The sequence below is a fragment of the Tiliqua scincoides genome, chromosome 13 (assembly GCF_035046505.1).
Source record: "Tiliqua scincoides isolate rTilSci1 chromosome 13, rTilSci1.hap2, whole genome shotgun sequence".
NCBI classification, from domain to species: domain Eukaryota; kingdom Metazoa; phylum Chordata; class Lepidosauria; order Squamata; family Scincidae; genus Tiliqua; species Tiliqua scincoides.
Genome location: NC_089833.1, coordinates 7,159,358 through 7,166,509, shown reverse-complemented (window position 1 = coordinate 7,166,509; position 7,152 = coordinate 7,159,358). Strand labels below are relative to the sequence as shown.

The following is a 7,152-nucleotide window of genomic DNA, read 5'->3' as shown; positions in this document are numbered from 1 at the left end:
CCGCTCCTCCTCTTCCTCCTGGGCTGCTGCTGCCCGCGACCAGTGATTGGCGGCGGGACCAGGCCGGGAAGGTGGTCCTTCGGGAAGGCGGGGCGGGGCGGGGGTCCGGGCTTAGACCCCCGGAGGGGCTACCGGGCGGGGGGAGGAAGAGTCAGACGCTGTGAAGGGGGGGAGAGCCGGGCTAGTGAGAAGCCCCTGGTGAAGGGGGGGGAGCTGAGCGGTGGGGATGTGCCTGGGGGGAGATCTCGGGGGGCGTGCAAAGGGGGAGGGAAGCTTTAGAGGATCCCTACGTGCAGCCCCCCGGGACATGTCCGGGAAGGCCAATTATCTGGGCCCGACTGCAGTCCCCAGGAGGTGGGGCAGTTCCAGGCAGCCTGTGATGGTGGACCCCCAGCCCTGAGATGCAGGAGCCCTGATGGGGGCTGCACTGGGTTGGGGGGGGAAGATCTCCACTTGGTGACCCTCCCCGCAGGCTCCATCAAGTCCTTCCTTCCTGAACCCCCTGAGGGGCAGAGGGGTGCCCGTCTCCAGCCCTTCCCCAGGTGGAAGCCTGTGGGCAGGGACCTCCTTTGGGATGCTTCTGCACCTGCATTGCGTGGCTCACATCCAGTGGAAGCAGCACCATCACCTCTGTGGATGAAGCCCCCCTGGAGAGCCTCCTGAAGCATCTTCCTCCCTTTCCCTTTCTCACAGGTGCTGCAGTGAGACACGCAGGGACTGCCAGTGCATCTCTTCCTTGTGGTGGGGCAGAAGCAGCTTCTGTGCAGCCTGAGCAGGTAGGGAGGGGCCTGGGGAGGCGGGTCCCAGGCCAGACCAGGCGCCTCACTCCCTGGCACCTCTCTGCGGCCCTGCAAGTGTCTGTCTGTCTCCCCTTCTTTCCCTGGAATCTGTTCTTGGGCGATCCTGAGCTGCCCGCAGCCTTGCAAAGCTTTAGGACCCCATGGAAGCCTATGCGGAAACTGTGCTTCAGGAGGCTTTCCCCGAGGTGTCCTAAAGTTGCGCAAGGCACCATGCGCTCCAAGTAAGTGGGGATGGGGATTTGTGTGCTGGGGGCAGCAGCATTCATTGGCAGTGGCACCATCTCAGACCTTTGCCCCTGGGCACAGCTGGGGAGGTTCACCACTGGCAGGCATGAACCTAAAGTCAAGCTGAAACCATGCTAGAATCCAACAAGCTAAGAGGATCATGTCATTTTGGAACTGAGCACTTGCTTCTGGACCTAATTTAAACTGCTGGATTAAAGCCCAATCCTATCCCCACTTACCTGGGAGTAAGCCCCATTGACTCTAATGGGAGTTACTTCTGAGTAGGCAGGCATAGGATTGGCCTGTGAGTCTGCAAAAGCCCCTGTGGAGTTGGGAGCAATTTGCCTCCTAATCTCAAATAAACCCCCAGCATATAAGAGCATCATGGAAGGCTCTGCTCTTGATCCCGCTGATCAGCTGACCAAACAATGTAACATGTCTCACCCATGCTCTCTTGGCAGAAGGGCCATGATTAGGGGGGGGCTTTGCCCCCTCTGAGTTAGCAGTTTGCCCCCCCCTTGTATTTTTTCCAAACCTGTCCTCTTATAGAATCTGGCATCAGCTGGGGGTGATTTGAAGCCATTTTTGCCACATTTGTTGTGCACAGGAAGGTGCTTCTGGCAGGGATTGGGGAGGAGAGAGAGTGCATGTGTGTAGAGTGAGTAGAACAGGGTCCTGGGGGGCTCCTAGGAAGTTCTGACCTCTGGTCACCCTGCCCCATCCAGAACACATGGAGAGCAGGGCTGGTCAAGAGCAGCTATCAGAAGGGTGGGAGAGATTTCTACTTGTACTGGCTGGGGGAAGGGAGGTGCTATTTCTTCTACTGTGGAACATGCTAATTACTATAATGGTACTACTTTGGGGGACAGGGAGAAATGTTTGTGTTTGGAGAAATCCTGAGGGCAGGTTCTTGCCTTTCAGATATACTTTTAAAATTAATGGCTGCTGCTTGGGGGCTGGGGAGACCCTTTTTCTTTCCTTTTTTTAAAATTTTTATTGAATAATGATATGGGTACAGGGACCAAATATACATGGGCTGAAGGTAGTACAAAGGGGAAAAAAATTGGGAATTTGCAGTTAACTGTAATTACAGAATAACTGTACAGAATAACTGTAGTTATTACCATTTTAAATCACCAACAAAAAACCCATTAATTACTACTTTCCTCCATTCTATAATGTCAATACCAATTTAACAAAAATTTCAATCTGATCTAGTGGGAGACCCTTTTTCTGGTGGGAGCAAACATGGAAAGCATTTGAGCTAAAGAGAATCAAGAACTTGAGTGTGGGAAAGGTTCTAAGCAGGGGCGGATCTGGGGGAGGCCATGGGTGCAGACCCCCCCAACTGTCCTGCCAGCAGGGAAGGGTGCCCACCAGGATGGAGAGCAAAATCAGGTGTCAGGGGAACACCCACTGGGTGGGTGTCAAGGAGATTGGCTGGATTTGGGAGCCCAGGTCTACCAACCCAGCAAACAGCCACAGGGCCTTTAAGCTCAATCAGTAGCCCAGGTCTACCCAAATAGGTAGACCTGGGCTCCAAGTCCAGGTTGGAGCCCAGATCTACCCACCCAGGAAATAGCCACAGGGGGGCATGATTGAGACATATAAAATTATGCAAGGGATGGCTAGAGAGATGTTCTTTTTCCTCTTGCATAACACCAGAACCAGGGGACAGCCACTAAAATTGAGTGTTGGGATGGACAAAAGAAAATATTTCTTTACCCAGCATGTGATTACTCTGTGGAACTCCTTGCCACAGGAAGTGATGATGGCAACTTGCTTAGATGCCTTTAAGAGGGGATTGGACAAATTTCTGGAGGAAAGTCCATCACAGGTTACAAGTTATGATGGGTATGTGCAAGCTCCTGATTTTAGAGGTAGGCTACCTCAATTGCAGATGCAGGAGAGGACACCAGGATGCAGGTTGTGTCTTTCTTTCTTGTGTGCTCCCTGAAGCAATTGGTGGGCCACTGTGAGATACAGGAAGCTGGACTAGATGGACCTTTGTCCTGATTCAGCAGGGCTCTTCTCATGTTCTTATGTCGGCTATAAGCTCAAACAGGAGCCCAGGTCTACCCAAGCAGGGAGACCTGTGCTCCAAGTCCAGGTGGGAGCCCAGACCGAGGTCTGCGTGCCCAGTAAATGTCCACAGAAGTGATAAGCCCAGGTTGGTTACCAGCTACCTGCCTGGTTGACCTGGGCTCTGAAAGTAGTGCTCATGGCCCCCTCCCAAATACAGACACTGGACCCAACCCTGGTTCTAAGGAGATTCAACTCAGAAAGCTGGGAGAATTCAGCTCAACCAGGTAGATTCAGTCAATTCAAATCTTCTGTACTTTGCTTTTTAAATGTAATGAATATTGTAAAAAAAAATTAGTGTTCCAATGATGTGACTATTTGACTAGCATATCTTTCCTATTGCTTTGATGTAAAGTAAATAAATTTTATTTTAATATGTATCAATGTCTCAGCAATGTGTCATTGACAAATGTTATATAGTTTCTAGATAGGTGCTATATAGGCGTTATATAGGTGATAGATTGGTGCTCGACAGGCGCTATATAGGTGTTAGATAGGCATTATATAGGCTGTAGATAGGCACTGGATAGGCACGGGATAGGTGTTAGATAGGGGCTATGTAGGTGGTAGATAAATGCTATATAGGCGTTAGATATGTTTTATGTAGGTGTTAGGCGCTATATAGGTGTTAAATAGGCACTAGATAGGTGATATGTAGCTGATTGGTGCTAGGTAGGCACTATATAGATGGTAAATAGGCGCTAGATAGGTTTTAGATAAGCATTATATAGGTGCTAGATAGGCACTTTATAGGCACTAGAAAGGCGCTATATAGGTGTTAGGCACTATATAGGCATTAGATAGGAACTAGATAGGCGCTAGATAGGTGTTAGATAGATAGGTGCTAAATAGGTGTTATATAGGTGCTATACAGGCATTAAACAGGCACTATGTAGATGTTAGTTAGGCGCTAGATAGGTGCTAGATAGGGGTTGCATAGGCACTAGATAGGTGTTAGGTGTTAAATAAACACTTTCAATCCAAGTAAATACTACCTGCATCACAGTGATATGTTTTACTTTTGCAGGGCTGCAGGCCTGTGTATTGCACTGGTGTGTAAGTAAAAGGATCTGTTGCATGTTATTTCTATGTAGGCAGTACATTTCCATGGCATGCAGAGATGCATGTATTCTATGCAAATGATCATTACATTGCTTTACAGCTAATGAATGCATCTATCAAAAAAAAAAATCCCACATTATTTTCTGTTCATGAAATTTGGGGGAGTTTCGGGTATTTGATGTTTCTCCAGACTTATCCTTTCATTTTGCCCACCAGTATAGATACCTGACATCATTGCCCCCCTTAAAAAATAACCGCGCCTCCCACCCCTAGAATCCTGGCTGTGGGCCTGCTTGGCAGGAATACTGCATACTAACTGCATGTGCGTATCTCCTTGAACATCTTAAATATGATAAAGGAAAGGAGTGCTGAAGTAGCACACCTCTTCCCACATAAGCCTGCCAGCACTGAAGCATGGCATGGGAAGCTGCGCTCTCAAGTGATCTTGGAAAATCAGACATGAGCTTCCCACAGACCCCTTTTTGTGCTAACTACATAATCATGAAATGCCCTCATTGTGGGGAGTCACTAATCCCTCAATGTCTTTAAGCACCAAGTCACAATAATTTAAATGTTGGCCAAATCTGGCTGTCCTCTCACTTAAGTTATATCTTCACTTAACAACAACAACAACAACAACAGTATTTATATACCGCTTTTCAACTAAAAGTTCACAAAGCGGTTTACAGAGAAAATCAAATATCTAATGGCTCCCTGTCCCAAAAGGGCTCACAATCTAAAAAGATGCAACACCAGCAGACAGCCACTAGAAAAGACACTGCTGGGGTGAGGTGGGCCAGTTACTCTCCCCCTGCTAAATAAAAGAGGAGCACCCACTTGAAAAAGTGCCTCTTAACCAGTTAGCAGGGGTTAACTTAAGATATTTCTGTCACTTAAGTTATGTCTATTTTTCTGCCTTGAGAACAACTGAGGCCCAATCCTATCCAGTTCTCCAGTACTGGTGCAGTTGTGCCAGTGGGATGTGCACTGCTTCCTGTGGTGGAGGGGCAGTCACTGGGGCCTTCTCAAAGTATGGGAACATGTGTTCCCTTACTACAGGGCTGCATTGTGGCTACATTGGAACTCAGAAGTTGCATAGGATTGGGCCCTTGCTTGGCTCAGAGATGTGAAGTTGCCTTCTCTCTCTCTCTCTCTCTCTCTCTCTCTCTCTCTCCCCCTCTCCCCCCCAACTGAAGGGTGTGTGAAGCTGAGAACATGAGAAAACAACAGGGATCTTTGGAAAGAGTCCAGTTTAAGGAGAGTGGACAGCCGAGAACAGAAACTGCAGCCAAACAGAAGCAGGGGACTGAATGTTCTGTTTCTCAGCATCAGAACTTTCTAGAAAGGAAAACTCAAGAGAAAACAGACAGAGGAAAGGAAAGGAACGAGTGCCACATGTGTGGGGAGAACTTCAGGGGGAAATCAAACCTGAAAGCTCATTTGCAAATCCATAAAGGGGAGAAGCCACATGGATGCTTGGAGAGTGGAAAGAGCTTCAGTGAGAGAGGATCCCTTACTAAACATCAGCAAACTCACACGGGAGAGAAGTCATTTCAATGCTTGGAGTGTGGAAAGAGTTTCAGTCAGAGAGGACACCTCAGACTGCATCAGAGAACCCACACCGGAGAGAAACCATATGAATGCTTAGAGTGTGGAAGGAGCTTCAGAGTCAGTGGGAGTCTCACTTCACATCAGAGAATTCACACAGGGGAAAAGCCTTTTAAATGCTCAGAGTGTGGAAAGTGCTTCAGACACAGTGGGGGTCTCACCTTACATCAGAGAACCCACACTGGGGAGAAGCCATATAATTGTTTGGAGTGTGGTATGAGCTTCCGAGTGAGCTTTCGTCTCAGTTTACATCAGAGAATTCACACGGGGGAGAAGCCATATAAATGCTTGGAGTGTGGAAAGAGCTTCAGTCAGAGTAGAAGCCTCACAATGCATCAGAGAAACCACACCGGGGAGAAACCATATAATTGTTTGGAGTGTGGTATGAGCTTCCGACTGAGCGCTAGTCTGACTTCACATCAGAGAACCCACACTGGGGAGAAGCCACATAAATGCTTGGAGTGTGGAAACAGCTTCAGTCGGCTTGACAGCCTCACTGTACATCAGAGAACTCACACGGGGGAGAAGCCATTTCAGTGCTTGGAGTGTGGAAAGAGCTTCAGTCACAGCGCAAGCCTCACTGCACATCAACGGACCCACACAGGGGAGAAGCCCTATCAATGCTTGGAGTGTGGAAAGAGCTTCAGTGGAAGTGGGAGTCTCACTGTACATAAGAGAAGTCACACAAGAGACAAGCCATATCAATGCTTGGAATGCGGAAAGTGCTTCAGACACAGTGGGGGTCTCACAGTACATCAGAGAACCCACACCGGGGAGAAACCATATAATTGTCTGGAGTGTGGTATGAGCTTCCGAGTGAGCTCTAATCTCACTTCACATCAGAGAATTCACACAGGGGAGAAGCCATATAAATGCTTGGAGTGTGGAAAGAGCTTCAGTCAGAGTGCAAGCCTCACTGCACATCAAAGGATTCACAGAGGAGTGAAGCCATATAAATGCTCCGAGTGTGGAAAGAGCTTCAGTCAGAGCTCAAACCTCACTAGACATCAGCAAACTCACACTGGGGAGAAGCCCTATGAGAGCTCAGAGTGAGGAAAGAGTTTCAGTCAACGTGGAAACTGCTTGTCACATCAATGAAGTGACTAGGGAGAGAAGCCGTATACATTTTATATAGTGTTCGATGGGTAATTGAATGCAGAATTCAATGAAATGAACAGCATTGAAGCATCTGTGTTGTATGAAAAGTTACAGCCAAATAACTAGAAAAGGAAAATGCAACTGCCTTATGTAACAAAAAGTGTATATCTTTAACTCAAAGCTGTCCAATGAGACTGATTGTTCCAAGAGCCAATGAGGTGTTGTTATGACACAGCGGGGGAACACCAGCGGGTGTTCACATTAGTCAGCTCTCATT

The 7,152-nt window shown here is 48.1% G+C and overlaps 1 pseudogene; it reads left to right on the top strand.

Annotated features, from left to right (window-relative positions):
* The first annotated feature begins 287 nt into the window (after positions 1-287).
* The window catches only part of LOC136663641 (zinc finger protein 420-like), an 8,097-nt pseudogene continuing 1,232 nt past the window's right edge, over positions 288-7,152 (top strand).